This window comes from Stegostoma tigrinum, chromosome 1 (genome assembly GCF_030684315.1).
Source record: "Stegostoma tigrinum isolate sSteTig4 chromosome 1, sSteTig4.hap1, whole genome shotgun sequence".
NCBI classification, from domain to species: domain Eukaryota; kingdom Metazoa; phylum Chordata; class Chondrichthyes; order Orectolobiformes; family Stegostomatidae; genus Stegostoma; species Stegostoma tigrinum.
In genome coordinates, this window is record NC_081354.1 from 98,636,398 (window position 1) to 98,653,733 (window position 17,336).

At 44.2% G+C, this 17,336-nt stretch overlaps 1 protein-coding gene across 1 annotated transcript in view; it reads left to right on the forward strand.

Annotated features, from left to right (window-relative positions):
- The window catches only part of ube2kb (ubiquitin-conjugating enzyme E2Kb (UBC1 homolog, yeast)), a 93,107-nt gene that overhangs the window by 40,728 nt on the left and 35,043 nt on the right, over positions 1–17,336 (forward strand). The window lies entirely within an intron of this gene.

The following is a 17,336-nucleotide window of genomic DNA, read 5'->3' on the forward strand; positions in this document are numbered from 1 at the left end:
TCTTGTTGAGAGTGGGGCCACGACTATTGTGCCACTAGAACCCCAGTTAGAATAAAGTGTCCTCACATTTCTAGCCCTGGGTAACCTGAAAAGAATGGAAATCGTTCTTGGTGGTGATGAGGCACATGCTGATCTTTGTGATGGTTTATCTGACACAGCAGAATTCATCATCATTTCTGTGGGGGGAAATAACGAAGGTTGCACATTTGCATGGGAATTGAAAAGTAAAAATAGTTAAAACCACCTTAGATGCAGAGACAGAGATAATGGGAACTGCAGATGCTGGAGATTCCAAGATAATAAAATGTGAGGCTGGATGAACACAGCAGGCCAAGCAGCATCTCAGGAGCACAGGTGCTCCTGAGATGCTGCTTGGCCTGCTGTGTTCATCCAGCCTCACATTTTATTATCTTAGATGCAGAGACATTTGTGCTAGAAGAAGTGACAGATATATTTATGTACTTATCCAGTATTACGAAGGAGTTTCTATATCCGGGCCGATGCTATGTTGAGAAACATTCACCCTGGGACAAAGTATTGCACAAAAGTGATTGAGAATTGATTCCTGAATATAAAAAATGTTAGAAATAATGGAAATTTCAAAAGTAAGATGGTTAATGTGAGTAATCATTTGTTGAATTGATTTGCAAAAAGAAACACTTTTTAAAAAAATTTTAAAAAATTTGTTAGTAAAGTTTTCTGAAGAAGTGTCTAGGTCCGAAATGTCAGCCTTCCCCTGCTGCTTGGCCTGCTGTGTTCATCCAGCTCTACGCCTTGTTATCACTTATTTAAAATAATTGAATATCCTTGCACAAGGACTCCTTAGTGTTTAATTTTGAGAACAAAGAATTATGAAATTGTGTTGAATTTATTTTCAAGATGGGGTGGCGTATAACGTTCTTCGGTAGTTTGCTAGAGATTAGATAATGCATTATCAGTTTTTTTTGTAAAATTCTTTATCTCATTTTGTTAATACCTAATACTTAAAGGCAATGAGGCAAACAGGTGTTGTGGACTAATTAGTTACTTCAGATGTATTGTGGTCATTGCTGTCTGTGTGGAGTTTGCAAATTCACCCTGTGTTTGTGCAGGTTTACTCCAGGTGCTCCAGTTTTCTCCCACAGTCCAGGGGTATGCACGTTAAGTGGGTTGGCCATGCCAAATTGCCCATAATGTTCAGGAATGTGGATTAGCCAAGGGAAATGCAGGTTTACAGGGACAGGGTAGGTTGGATGGGTGGGACTGGGTGGGCTGCTCTTCGTAGGATCTGTGTGGACCTGATAGGCCAAATGGCCTGCTTCAACATTGTAGGGATTCAGTGAATAGTGTGGAAGAATCTGTTTGTATGTGCATGCAAACTTTTATAACTTCTGCCTGGTGGAAGAGAGTATAGCAAGGGTGGGAGGGGTCTTTATTGTTGGTTGCTTTCTTGACGGACCAAGACAGAATGTTGACAATTGTGATACTCGACCATCCTCATCCCAGCATCGTTGATGCAGACAGGGGTGTGCCTTCCACTCCACTCGCTGAAGTCTATGACCAGCTCCTTCGTTTGAATGTAGAGCAGTACAGCGCAGGCATGGGCCTTTTGGTCTACGATGTTGTGCTGAACATGATGCCAAATTAAACTGATCCCTTCTACTCATCCTTGGTCCATATCCTTCCATTCCTTGCATATTAATGTGCTTATCTAAGAGTCGTTTAAGTGCCCTATGTTACCTGCCTCCACCACCAGCCCTGGCAGTGTGTTCCAGGCACTTAGTACTCTGCAAAAAAAAAATTGCCTCTCACAGCTCCTTTGAACCTTTCCCCCTCTAACCTTAAATGCAACCCTGCCTCCAACCCCTCAGTATTAAACATTTCAACTCTGGGGGCGGTAAAAAGATTTTGACTGCTAGTCCTACCTGTGCATCTCATAATGTTATAGACTTCTTTCAAGTCTCCCTTCAGCCTCTGCCGCTCCAGAGAAATCAATCCTAGTTTTTTCTAGCCTCTCCGAATAGCTCATACCATGTAATCCAGGCAGCGGTAAACCTCTTCTGTACTCTATCCAAAGCCTCCACATTCTTGTAATGAGGCAACCAGAACTGAATGCAATACTTAAGCATGGCCTATCCAAAGTCTTGTAAAGCTGCAACATGACATCCTGACTCTTGTACTCAATTCCTCGACCAATATGGGCAAGCAAGCCGTACACCGCCTCTACTGCGCTATCTACTTGTGTGGCCACTTGCAGGGATCTACACAGTTGAATTCCAAGATCCCCTTGTACATTACTGCTGTTCAGGGTCTTGCAATTAACTGTATACTTTTCTTGAGCATTTGTTCTCGCAAAGTGCAGCACCTCACACTGAGCCATCTCTCTGCCTGTATCTGAAACTGATCTATATCCAGCTGTATCTGGTGACAACCGTCTACACTATCCACACTGATCTTTGTGTTGGCTCCGGACTTACCGAACCACCATTACCCGCTGCCTTGTGTGGGCAAGCCAATTCTGAATCCAAGCAGCCAGGTCACTGCGGATCCCATACATCTTAATCTTCTGGATGAACCTACAATGAGGGACCTTGTCAAAAGCCTTACTAAAATTCAGAGATAACAAGAACTGTAGGTGCTGGATCATAAGATAGGTGGAACAATCCTTTTCTGCTGTTACACTTATCCCCACCTCTTCCTCCATTGCATTGATGGCTGTATTGGCACTTCCTCGTGCTCCCACGAGCTTGAACAGTTCAGCAACTTTACTAACACCTTTTCACCCAACCTGAAATTCACTTGGACTATCTCCAATACATCTCCCATACATCTCCCTCCTTCCTGGATCTCTTTGTTTCCATCCCTGATAACCACCTCAAAACTGACATTTATTTCAAGCTCACTGGCACCCATAGCTACCTGGACTACACCACCTCTCACCAACCTCCTGCAAGAATGTGATCCTCTACTCCTAATTTCTCCACCTCTGTCGCCTCCACTCCCAGACATCGCAGATGTCCTCCTATTTCAAGGACCGCAGTTTCCCCCTCCGGTGACCAAAAACACCCTCAACCCTCTTGCATTTCCTGCACTCCTGCCCTCAAACCCCATTTTCTCCCCCCCCCCAACAAAAATAAAGACATAATTCCCCCTTGTCCTCACGTACTACCCTACCAACCTCCGCATCCAGCGTATCATTCTCCGCCACTTCCGTAGCCTACAATCTGACCTCATGACCTAAGAGATTTCTCTCCTCACCCCTAACTGCCTTTCGAAGTGACCGCTCATTCCGTGACTCCCTCATCCACTCCACACTCTTATGTAACCCTGCTGTACCTGGCACTTTCCCTGCAGCTGCCCCTACGCTACCCCCTAACCTCCATTCAGGGCCCAAAGCAACCCTTTCATTATCAGACAGGTGTTCACCTGCATATCCGCCAACTTGGTCTACTGTAGCTACTGCTCTGATGTGACCTCCTCTGCGTCAGTGAGACCAAGAATAGACTCAGAGACCGTTCATGGAGCATGTGTGCTTCGTATGCGATAAACGACAACATGTTCTGGTCACCAACCATTTTAACTCTTCCTTCCACTCTCTGGGTGATTTGACCATCCTGCACCGGCTCCAGTGCCACAATGACACATACAAACTGGAGGAGCAATAGCTCATATTCTGCCTCGGGACCCTGCAACCTGATGGCCTAAACGTGGAATTTACCAGTTTTAAAGTACCCTTCCTCTCATCCCAGCCTCCTTGACCTGGTGCAACCTGTCCATCTTCTCTCCCATCGTCTGCTCCACCCACCCCACTGACCAATCCCTACCTGCATTCACCTATCACCTTCCCCAGCCCCACATCTCCTTCTCTTCATTTCTGAGCTCCCTTCCCCCTCCACGTTTCTGAAGAAAGATCCCAACTCGAAACATCAACTTTCCTGCTCCTCTGATGCTGCCTAGCCTTTTGTGTTCCTCCAGCTCCACACTGTTGTCTACGTGGATTTTAGTAACAAACAACATCCAGTGCTTGGCCCTCATTGATCACCTTTGGCACCACCTTGAAAACGTCCATCAAATCAGTGAGATATGAACTGCCCCGTGGAGAGCCATGCTGACCTGTCCTTAATTAGGCCATGCTTTTCCTAATTTTATTGCTAAGAATTCTCTCCAATAGCTTCCCAATTATCGACGTGAGACTCGCCAGACTCTCGTTTCCTGGAATGTCTGTATCTCCCTTCTTGAACAGAGGAACAACATTAGCTACTTGCCAGTACTCCGGGACACCTCCAGTCGCTAGCGAGGATACAGAGATCTTGATCAAGGCTCCAGCAATCTCCTCTCTTGCCTCACTCAATAACCCAGGGATGTATTCACCTTAGTGTTCTTGAAGAGACCCAAGACCATCTTTCCCGATTTCAAAATGCCTTAAAGCATTTCAGCATGCTGCACACTCAGATCACTATCCTCCATGTCCTTCTCCTTGTACTCAAGATCCCAGAGTACTCATTTGGAATCTTGCCCATATCCTCTGCCTCCAAGCACAAGGTCTCTCTTTTATCCTTGAGTGGCCCATCCCTTTCTCTAGTTATCCTCTTGTTTTTAATGTATGTATAGAATGTCTTGGGATTTTCTTTAACCACTTGGCCAAGGTCATTCTGTGGCCCTTCTTTGTCCTAATGCTCTGCTTGAGTTCTGACTTTGGCGAGGTTGTTGTCTTTACACCATGTTGTTAAGCATTGTATCTCCTTCCCATAGTCTGTTTCGTCATTGTTTGAGATCCGATCTACAACAGTGGTGTTGTCAACAAAATTGTAAACGGAGTTGCTATGGAATTTAGTCATGCTATGTGTGTGTATGAGGAGTATAGTCGGGCGCTGAGTACACAGCCTTGTGCGGCTCCGGTGTTGGGGATCATCATGGAGAGGTTTTGTCACCTATCCTTACTGTCTGAGGTCTGTTGGTTAGGAAGTCAAGAATCCACTTATTGCTCGGGGAGCAGACCCATGTCTCGGAGTTTGGAGATCATTTTATTGTGAATTATGGTGTTGAAGGCCGAGCTGTATCAATAAGTGGGAGCCAGAAGTAGGTATCCTTGTTGTCGTGATGTTACATGGTTAAGTGCAGGGCCGGGGAGGTAGCATCTGCTGTGGACCTTTTTGTGCCAATTGTAAGGAATTAAGGCAGTCTGGGAGGCTGGAGTTGATGTGAGCCATGACCAACCTTTCAAAGCACTTCATAATTGTGGATGTCAAAGACACCGGGTGGATCAGGATGCATACTGCATGATTTTTCTTTTGCAAGGATGATAGTGGCCTTTTTGAAGCAGGTGGGGACTTCAGACCATAGTGAGGAGTGGTTGAAGATGCCTGCGAATACTTGCCCCAGTTGGTCTCCATGGGTTCACTCTTAAGAAACCTGATCTAAAAGCTGATACAGGTGTATCCAAGGCTGATGGGATAGGTGATATTGTTTCAAAGTGAGCGTAGAATGCATTCTACACTCATCGGCTAAGGATGTACCGTTGCCTGCAATGATTATGTTCGACGTTGCCTTGTAGCCTGTTAATGTCATGTAAACTTTGCCACTAATGATAGGTGTCCATGTGGTTAGTCTGGGTGCCTAACTTAGTTTGGCATTGCCTTTCGGCATCCCTGATGACCTTGTAAAAGTTATACCTGGATTTCTTGTATAGGTCAGAGTTGCCCGACTTGAATGTCTCCAACGTGGACTTCAGTAGGGAATAGATCTCCTTGGTTCATGCGTAGTTTCCAGTCAGGGGAGATGCATTGACGTTTTCAGCACACAGCTATCTACGCACTTACTAATGAAATCTGTAACAGAAATGGTATACCTGTTTAGGTTGGCTGCTGCGTCCTTGAATATGGACCGGTTTTGCAGTTCTGTAGAAGCTCTTCATTTTGCTTAGGTCAGTACTGCACTACTTTCTGTACTGGGTCCTCACTTTTCAATTCCTGCTTGTAAGCTGGGAGGAGGAGCACAGCTTTATGGTCTGATTTTTCAAAAATGTGGACAGAGGGTGGCATGATTGGCATCTTTTATGGTTGTGTAGCAATGGACCTCAGGTGGGCTAGATGTGTTGGTGGATTTCTGGTAGCACGTGTTTGTGGTTGACCTGGTTGAAGTCATCAGCTATGATGAACAAGACTTTGTGGTGTTCCATGTCAAGATTGTTTATAATGTTATATACTTCATCACTTGCACTCTTCATTTCTGCACGGGGTCAACGTAGACTACTGTCAGCATAGTGGAGGTGAATGTGCAGGCAGGTAGAATGGCTGGTATTTCATTGTTAAATATTCTAGGTCCTAGCAGCAGTTACTTGCCAAGGTCACTCTGTCTGAGCACTAGGAGGTATAGATTAGAATGCAGAGCCCACTGTCTTTTTGTCTAGCATGAGGATACTGAGCAGTCCATTCGGTAAGTGAGAAGCCCTCAGGTTGCAAGGCACAGTCAGGTTTAGCAGAGGTGAGCTGTGTCTCTGTGAAATAGAGCCCACAGCAGTCCCTCAACTTTGGAAGGTCAGCCTAGCTTTAAGTTCATCCACTTCATTTTCAGTGGCATGGACATTTGCCAGGAGAATGTTGGGGAGGATGTTCTTGAAACCATGGAGTTTCAGTTTCACCTGAAGTCCAGCACGTTGCCCATTTTTCGTGGGTAGATGGCTGGTCCTAGTTGATCTCGGGCATTGCTGAGGGAAGTCTGCTGGCCCAGAAGGTGAGTGAGTGCTTCTGATGGGACCCTGAGTACCAGTTGCAAACTTGAATACCCTGTGGGGCTGGGGGTGTGGAATTTTGTAATCAGTATGCTTGATCTCAGGTGTTGGGATGTTTGCTGCTGCAGAAAGTAAGTGTGTGCTCCTGGGCATCAGTTATGGCCTTGAGCATTCCGGAGGGCCTTACAATTGATATAGTTGGATCTTCTCGATGTTAGGTCACCACAGGGTCAGGTTTTGTTTCCACCCCGATGGTCCCCAATTCCAGTATTGGTAACTGGGCTTCATTGACCAGAGGATCCCCAAACTTACAAGTAGATTAAGAGAACATTGTTAGTAATTTTGATAGACTTAGAATTGAGTTTTAAAAGAGCGGAACGATTATAAGATATTTAAGACAACTCACAAGGAGTCACCATGCTCCAGTGGCATCATGATCAGGCTGGGAGGATTGGGATAAAGTTCGTTTTTCACCATGATCTCAATGAGGCAGGTAGAATGATCCTCCACCTTTAACTTTCTTCACATTTCCCTAAGCCTATATCTCAATGTTATCCACCCATTTATTTTTACCCTCAATTTCACCTTCACTTGCTACAAGAACAGTGAAGGACGCCAAGCAGAAAAAGCTATAAAAAAAACTGGCAAGCGACATCGAAATTAATGCAATTTTTACAATTATTTTGGGTAAAAGAGTAACCAGTGGTAACTGATAATGGATATGCTATCAATGAAAATAAGAATTGAATACAGTTTATTTTCTTTCATGTGGTGTGGGCATTACTGGCTAGGGTAGCATTTTAGATAAGATAAGATTCCCTACAGTGTGGAAACAGGCCCTTTGGCCCAACAAGTCCACACCGCCCCTTGGAGCATCCCACCCAAACCCATCGCCCTGTAACCCACACACCCTTGACCACTACGGACAATTTAGCATGGTCGATCCACCTAGCTTGCACATCTTTGGACTGTGGGAGGAAACCAGAGCACCCGGGAGGAAACCCATGCAGACACGGAGAATGTGCAAACTGCACACAGACAGTTGCCTGAGGCTGGAATCGAACCCAGGTCCCTGGCGCTATGAGGCTGCAGTGCTAACCACTGAGCCACTGTGTTTCCAGAAGTTTTGTTTGGTGGACAACCTGAGGGCATACAAGCCTCAATTCCCCTATATCATTAAAGCATGCTGCTTCCTCAAAGCTCAAAACAGGTGATTAAAACAGGATTTGTTTAAAAATTCATTTTGTGGGACGTGGATGTCACTGGCTAGCCAGCATTTATTGCTAGTTCCAAGTTGCACTTGAAGGTGGTGATGAGCTGCCTTGAGCCGCTGCAGTCCACCTGCTTTGGTTTGACGCACTACGACAGTAGGGAGGGAATTCAAGATTTGTGGCCCTTGTTCACTTGCCTGGAGAAGACAATGGCGAGCTTCCACTTTCAGCCACTGGGGTTCATGGGAATAGGTAAACTCGACCTGCCCAGTGCTGTTAGGATGGGAATTCCAGCATTTTGACCCAGCACATGAAGGTGTAGTGATATACTTCCAAGTCACTGGTCAACGGCTTTGAAGGGAACTTGCAAGTTGTAGTGCTCATATGCAACTGCTGCCCTTTTTAAGTGACAGAGGTTGTGGGTTTGCAAGGAGTTGTTGGAGGGGCCTGGATGAGTTAGTGCAGTGTATCTTTGTTAGATGGTGCACGCTGTTGCGACAGTCTTCCAGTAATGAAGAATATGTATGTTAAAATGTATTGCTGTTGCGACTAAACACAATAGATGACAGCTATTCATTGATTCAATGGTCAGGGCATAACCCTGAGAAATCAGCATCAAGTGCCTGGTTTTGTGACTAAACAAAGTGGTTAGTTTGACAGTTAATTGTTGAAAGGCATGCACGTGTGTGCATTCTGTGCGGCAACACTTCTACTCATCATGGTTCTCATGTTAACTAATCACAATCTTCCTATTGAGCAATATAAATGTTGGTTTTCTGATCACATTGTTTCTTGTGAATTATGCTGATGTATGGGAGAAGAAATAGTTTGTTAGAACATCTGTCTTTTTTTAAAGCCTTTTTTTAAAACATGGCTACAAGTTAGCAATTTCTAATTCCAGATTTTATTGATATAAAATTTTGGTGTGCAAGATACTGCTTTATCCTGAATGGTTTTGAGCTCCCTGATTTTTGCTGAAGCTACACCAATCCGATGAGTGGCATGCATTTCTTCATGTTCCTGATTTGCATTTCGTTACAGTTGAGTTACTTGCCACAGAATTCCTAGTCTCTGACCTACTGTTGTAACCACAGGACATTTAATAGCTGGTCCAGTTGTTTTCTGATCAATAATAACCCCCAGGGCATTAGTAGTGACTATGATGCTGTTGAATGTCGAGGGAACATAGTTAATCTTCTTTTGTTGGAGATGTTCATTGCATGGCACTTGTGTGGTGTGAATCTTAGGCCCCGCATGTCAGTCCAAGCCTAGATGCTGGAAAGATGCTGCAGATGCACACTACTCTGTCTGTTTGAGGGCTCATGAATGGTGCTGAAGTTTGCACAGACATCTGTAAGCACTCCTGATCTTGCAAATCAAGGAAGGTCATTTGAAAAAGTTGAGTGTTACCTATGATACTTTCCTGAAGAACTCCTTGGGCAGAGATAATTTGACAACTAGCAACTAAACTAATTTGCTTTCTGCTAGGTATGAATCTATCCTGTGGAAACTTTTGCCCTAATGCCCCCAGGCTTCACGTGAATTCTTTGAGATCATCAACATGGTGGGGAGGGACAAATTGAATGCTTTCTTAGTGTATTTTAGGCATATACTAAAATTTTAGTTGAGATTATGGGCAAAAATGAGTATGTGGAATTCAAGGAAGTCTTGTGATCTGTTTAAGTTCTTGATCAAAACATTGAAGACATTGAGTTGGGAGAAAAGATTTGTCTCCAGTTAACAGATATTAATTTGGGTTTCAGAGGGGTCTGCTCTTGGTCGTCAGCATTTCATATATGTTCGGTGTGAAGAAATAGAAGGTAGATAACCAATTTTTCAGAACTCCGCAGGTAGAGGTCAGTGTTGGAAAATATGAGAATCTATTTTGGATCAAATAGAGACAAATTGGGATATTTTCTTAATGGAGAGAAGAAGGGAGCTGTTGAGCAGCAGAGAGATTTAGGAATTCCAGTGCTGAGATCACCTAAAGCTTTTGTGTGGATATGGTATGGCAGAGAACAAGCTAATAAAATTTTGAGCTTTGCCCTAAACTGATTTAAAATACAGAAGTGAGGTAGTGATAATTCAATTATATAATGACCAGGTCAGATCTCATCAGGTGTACTGAACCGTTTTTGCCTTGACTTCGAGGAAGTTGTGTTGGCCATGGAGGGTTGTCGATTCAGCCCCCCCAAACTTCATTTGTAATGCCTTGAATTTATATTTTGAATGACCAAATTCGGCGTTTAAAATAAATAGATTTGACGCAATAGATAAACAAAGTCTTTCTTTTGGGGGAAATTCAGAACAAGGAGGTATAACCTTAAACTTAGAGCTAAGCCATTGGAGAGTGAAAACACAATCTTGTTTTCATTTTTACAATAAAGAGAAATGCATTTAATATCTTGCAAGATTTGTGGATGATGGTGCAATTAGAATTTTAAAAACTGGTATAGGTTTTTGTTAGGATATATAGGGACATGGAGCAAGTGAGTTATGAGTGCTGCTGATAGTTTGCTGTTGTACCGTAGGACCTAATCCACCGTGTCTGCAGTAAACGAATTACTATGGAGTAATAAAATATTAGAGCTTGAATGTAGATTAGGTATTTGTACATCCTCAAAACACAATTTTCTTTTTCTTGTAATGTCCGTGAGAAAATAACGCGGGAGAACCTTTTTCAATTTTCGTCCTTGTAACTATTTATCCAGTTACCATATATTTCTGCAAGTGGATTGGAAAGGCTTTCTGAGATTTGTCCTTTGCTTGTACTGACTTGCCTAATTTATGCATCAATATCTCTAGAAAGGACAGAGTAGGACTGGGGATTTGACTATCTGGGGAATCGGTTGATAGAAACCTCTTTCTTGGTGTGCTGCTGTTGCTATGGTGTTTAGTGTATGGCAGTTGTGAAGTAAATTCATAAGCATTCTCTCTGATGTGCCAGGTGTTAAATTTAAGCATATATTTCCTAGTCAACACGATTAGTGTCATACTCCAACTTGTGTATTAAAATTAAGTTTAAAAGAAGAAAGACATTAAGTTCATCCAGAGAAAATAAAACCACCAACTGAAAGTACCACAGTGGACAGAATTCAGCATGTCTAAATTCTGATGGAGTTTGTTAAACTGACTTTTTTCTAAAAAAAATGTTGAAGAAAGTCAGAGCTCTGAATGCAACTTGGACAGTCTAATGTCAAATGTAACTGTGCACATGGAGACACTTAGGCTTTGTAATCTCAATGTTCAGCTTTTCATTTCAACAAGATGACACTAGTGATCATTTCTCCAACACCATGACCTCTGACTTAGCATTAATTAACGTGCATCACATTTTAAGTGTACACTAGTGTTCATTTTGTATGTGTTTTGACTTTTGTTTGGCATTACATCTTTTTTGGCTTGTTAAGAATGTAATTTTGGGTTCTTGTTTTAAAAAAAATCTTCACTGTCACTGTAAAATGCCCAGCACATGTTTCTGACAATTTTTATGTTTAACCAGTAAGCGTTGTATAAATACTATCACTGAGTGGCTTGGCAGCAGTCTTTCTATGTGAGCTAGTTGAGTCCTAAAGGATATTGCTACTAAATTGGGTCTGTGGTCTGTGGTTGGTGGGGAGGGAAAAACATACTTTGCCTCACCCTCGACAGTCTGTCTGCTGCAGATGCATTTGTCAGTGGCAATATCGGTAAGAGTGACCACTGCACAGTTATAATGAATACACGTTCCTGCCGTCATCATTGATAAAACCTTACTTTGTACTGTGTGGCACTGCGACCATTTTAAATGGGCCATCAGCAGCATAATCATACTTCATCACAATCTGTAACTTACTGACTCAGCATATCCTCTATTGTACGTTTACCGTCAACCGAAGGTCAACGAAGAGTTCCTTGATCAATGAAGAGTGTGGGAAACATGCCAGGTCTTGCACCAGGCATACATGAAAATGAGCTGTCCATCTAATGTGACTACAAAACAGCACTACTTACATGCCAAACAGCATAAGCAGCAAGTGATGGACAGAACTAAAAGTGATCCGACAACCAGTGGAGCAGATCTAAGCTGTGCAATCCTGCCACATTCAATCATGAGCAGTGGGGACAATTAAACAACTTACTGGGGGAGATGACTCCACAAATATTCCCATCCTCTGATGGAAGAGTTTATCACGTCAGTGCAAAAGATAAAGTTGAAGCATTTGCAGTGATTTTTTTTCAGCCAGTGGTGTTAGGAAGATGATCCATCTTGTCCTTCTCCAGAGATCACCAGCATCACACATGTCTGTCATCAACTAATCATTTCAATCCATGTGAAATCAACAGTTGGAGGCACTGAATATTGCAAAGGTTTTGGGCCCTGACAGCGTTCATAACGCCAGACCTGGCTGCACAAAGCTATTCCAGCACAGCTACAACACTGGTATCTACTGGATAATGTGGAAAATTGTCCAGATATGTCCTGTATGCAAAAAGCAAGACCGATCCAACCCAGCCTCTTACTGCCCCATCAGCCTACTCTTGTTCATCAGTGAAGAGCTATCAAGCAGTACCTGTTAGCAGTAACCTGCTAACTGATGCTCAATTTGGGGTCTGCTAGAGTGATTGAGCGCCATGCCTTCTTACAGTCTTGGTTCAAAAATAGACAAAAGCATTGAATTCCAGAGGTGAGGTGAGTGTCTCAGCCTTTGACTTCAGGGTTGTGTTTGAAAGAATACGGCATCAAAGAACCCCAGAAAAACTGGAGTCTTTTGGAATTGTATAAGACTCTCTGCTGGTTGGAGCCATATTTGGCACTTGGGTAGATGGTTGTGTTTGGTTAGTCATTTCACCCCAGGATATCATCATCAGGGTAGTGTCCAAGGCCCAACCATCTTCTGCTTCATCAGTGACCTTCCCTCCATCATAAAGTCATAAATGGGAATGTTTGCTGATGATTGCATGATTTTCAACACCATTCGTGACTCCTCAGAAATTGAAACAGCTCACGTACAAATGTAGCAAGACCTGGGCAATACCCAGAGTTGGGCCAGAAAATGGCAAATTACATTTGTGCCACTCATGCCTCACAATAAGAGACAATTTAACCACCATCCCTTGATATCCTTTGGCATTATTATCACTGACTTTCCCCTATCTATCCTGGGGTTATCTTTTGACCAGAAATTGAATGGACTAACCATAAAAATACGGTGGTTACAAGAGCGGGTCAGAGGTCTGGAACGCTGCAGCAAGTAGCTCTCCTTCTGTCTCCCCAAAACCTGTCTAAGATGCATGTCAAGAGTGTGTTGGAATACTTTGCACTTGACTAGATGAGCGCAGCTCCAATAACACTCAGGAAGCTTGACACCATCCAGGACTGTACATCCTCTTGATTGGCATTACATTTGCAAACATTATTACTCTTCTACCAACGTTTAGTAACAGTAGTGTGTACTTACTTACCAGATGCACAGCAGAAATTCACCAAAGATCATTGGTACATTCCAAACCCATGATCACTGCCATCTAGAAGGGCAAAGGCAGCAGATATGTGGGAACACAGTCACCCGCAAGCCTCTAACGATCTTGACATATTACCATTACTTTGTTGCTGGGCCTAAATCCTGGAGCTCCCTCCCCAATGTTCGTCTGGGTTTACTGACACTGCATGGACTGCAGTTGGTCAAGACGGCAGATCACCACTAGTTTCGAGGGCATTGAGCAGTGGGCAATAAAAGCTGGCTGGACCAGCGATGCTCATGTCCTTCAAGTGAATTTTTAAAAAAGTTAACCATCAGAGAATGCAACTGATATCTGGTCCAAAGAGCTTTTTAACAAAGAGTTTTATAGGGAACCCTGCTGATAGACACACTATCCTGATGTGCAAATGTGTCGCTGTTTATTCATTTGTCGTTGGGTCACAATCATGAAAAATCCTGTAATAGCACTGTGAACACTTGTACTGCATGTATTCAGTGGTTCAAAAAGGTAGCTTGGCTCCCCACCACCACTCTGCAGCTGGGGATGAGCTAAAAATGCATTGATACCAAAATTTTCTGAACGAGTGTTAAAGTGTCTTTGTGACTTATCAAATTATGTTGGGTAATGTTTTTGTTAGGCACTTTGAAATACTTGTGTACATTTAAAGCAGATATAAATACAAGTTGTTAATAAAATGTGAGGCTGGATGAACACAGCAGGCCAAGCAGCATCTCAGGAGCACAAAAGCTGACGTTTCGGGCCTAGACCCTTCTTCAGAGAGGGGGATGGGGGGAGGGAACTGGAATAAATAGGGAGAGAGGGGGAGGCGGACCGAAGATGGAGAGTAAAGAAGATAGGTGGAGAGGGTGTAGGTGGGGAGGTAGGGAGGGGATAGGTCAGTCCAGGGAAGACGGACAGGTCAAGGAGGTGGGATGAGGTTAGTAGGTAGCTGGGGGTGCGGCTTGGGGTGGGAGGAAGGGATGGGTGAGAGGAAGAACCGGTTAGGGAGGCAGAGACAGGTTGGACTGGTTTTGGGATGCAGTGGGTGGGGGGGAAGAGCTGGGCTGGTTGTGTGGTGCAGTGGGGGGAGGGGATGAACTGGGCTGGTTGAGGGATGCAGTGGGGGAAGGGGAGATTTTGAAACTGGTGAAGTCCACATTGATACCATATGGCTGCAGGGTTCCCAGGCGGAATATGAGTTGCTGTTCCTGCAACCTTCGGGTGGCATCATTGTGGCAGTGCAGGAGGCCCATGATGGACATGTCATCAAGAGAATGGGAGGGGGAGTGGAAATGGTTTGCGACTGGGAGGTGCGGAGGCTTGGGGACCGCTTTACAGAACACCTCCGCTCAGTTCGCAACAAACAACTGCACCTCCCAGTCGCAAACCATTTCCACTCCCCCTCCCATTCTCTTGATGACATGTCCATCATGGGCCTCCTGCACTGCCACAATGATGCCACCCGAAGGTTGCAGGAACAGCAACTCATATTCCGCCTGGGAACCCTGCAGCCATATGGTATCAATGTGGACTTCACCAGTTTCAAAATCTCCCCTTCCCCCACTGCATCCCTCAACCAGCCCAGTTCATCCCCTCCCCCCACTGCACCACACAACCAGCCCAGCTCTTCCCCCCCCCCACCCACTGCATCCCAACACCAGTCCAACCTGTCTCTGCCTCCCTAACCGGTTCTTCCTCTCACCCATCCCTTCCTCCCACCCCAAGCCGCACCCCCAGCTACCTACTAACCTCATCCCACCTCCTTGACCTGTCCGTCTTCCCTGGACTGACCTATCCCCTCCCTACCTCCCCACCTACACCCTCTCCACCTATCTTCTTTACTCTCCATCTTCGGTCCGCCTCCCCCTCTCTCCCTATTTATTCCAGTTCCCTCCCCCCATCCCCCTCTCTGATGAAGGGTCTAGGCCCGAAACGTCAGCTTTTGTGCTCCTGAGATGCTGCTTGGCCTGCTGTGTTCATCCAGCCTCACATTTTATTATCTTGGAATCTCCAGCATCTGCAGTTCCCATTATCTCTCATAAATACAAGTTGTGTTCTGATTCAAAAGCAATGCTATATGGAATAAATCCAGAAACTTTCACGAAGCTAAATAGAGCTTTTTTTGCATTGAGCTTTGTAGATGATCAGTTTAAGGTGGCAGAGTATAATACAAATCGTCCTGTTCTCTTGGACCAAAGCCTGCTCAAGGCAGTCACATTGTCAGGGCTGCAATCTTGACACATCTGGCATAACGATGCTTGTGCACTGCTCAGTAGCCAATGTAGAAATAGTAAGAACTGCCGATGCTGGGGCATGAAATAACAGTGTGGAACTGGAGGAACACAGCAGACCAGGCAGTATCAGAAATGTTGTGGTTCGAGACCCTTCTTCAGAAACCTCAAAAGTAGACAGTGTATGTGGCTGATGTGAAACTGGAGATCAGTTATGGAAGACAGTGTTCTTTGGCTTGAGAAGGTACTGGGACTGTCAGGATGGAGCTGCTGCAGGCTTGGCACTCTTTGTCCTGTATATGCTCTTCTGTTGACAAAAGCTGGTTAAACACAGGGGGACCTTGATTGATCTGCAGGCAACTATATTTAGATGCACTTTCAGTTGTCGTGGGTTTGCTCCTTGGGAGTGACTGGTACGCAGAAGCCCAGACTGTTTGACTCTCACTGCGGTGGGAGTTGGGAGGAAGGATGAGCTGATTGTCTTGTGGCTTTGTTTTACTGACTCCTGTTTTGTATCATGGCACTTCAAACTGATATTTCTGTTTGTGAAAACTTGTTAGAAAGAAGTTGCAAGGATATTATTTATCCAGAGCTGAGGAAACGTTCAGAGTTGTTAAAGTTCAATGGGCTTAAATTTGAAATGTGATTAGAAATTCAGCCTTGTATTGCGTTCCTTATGTTGAAATTTTTTTCTACAGACGAGTACTCGGGCTCTTTGTATAGATGCTGTAATTTTCGAAACATTACACAACAGTTCTAATTTGGATAATCTGATCTTTAATTACCGTATATATAGATTTTTTTTCCTGGACTCCAAGGTAATGGAACTTTATCAATGGCAGGTGACTGACTTAGCGAGAGACGCGAAATCTTCAAAGTTCACTGTCATGGAAGCCCAGAGAGAGCTCAGCCAAGTTAGTTTAAACGCATCCAGTAAGCGTTTAAGATCATGTAAACAGCCAGAGTAGACTACACTTTCGTGGAGAGGGATATAACTCAGTTGTTTCAGCTATTTGTGGGCATGTTTATTGTGCAAAGTTAGTTGCTGTTTGGAGCTCAGAGTGCTGAAGATAAGGTGCTGCTGTTTGAAGGCAGTTGAGGTTCTGTAGAAGTCCCAGGGAGAGAGAGAGATCTGGGCTGTGGCATTAAGCTAGAGCTCAAAAGAAGCCTTGAGAATCATTTGATTCTTCAGGGCAGGTAAGAGTGGAGTGAAGAAGCCCTTAATCTTTAGAGGAGTTTGGAGAATTTCAGTGGTAGCTCAGTGTAGCTGAAGTTTGATAAAAGATATGGTTATGCCAGTAATAATATACTTTGGCGATAGTAGGAACTGCAGATGCTGGAGAATCTGAGCTAACAAGGTGTAGAGCTGGATGAACATAGCAGGCCAGGCCAAGCAGCACCAGAGGAGCAGTAAGGCTGACGTTTTGGGTTGAGACCCTTCTTCAGAAAAGTTTTTCTGAAGAAAGGTCTAGGCCTGAAACGTCAGCCTTCCTGCTCCTCTGGTGCTGCTTGGCCTACTGTGTTCATCCAGCTCTACACCTTGTTATCTCTTAAAACTGCTCAAAAGCATCTAAGAGTCTGAGGAACTGTTGCCTCAGGAGAAGAGACTGAACTACTAGGACTGTTGAAGGTTTGAGTTGGAGAGGCTGCTGAGGAACTCTGACTCCATATCTTCAGAAATGAAATTTTTGAATTCTTTGTTCGAATGAGATTTGATGAATG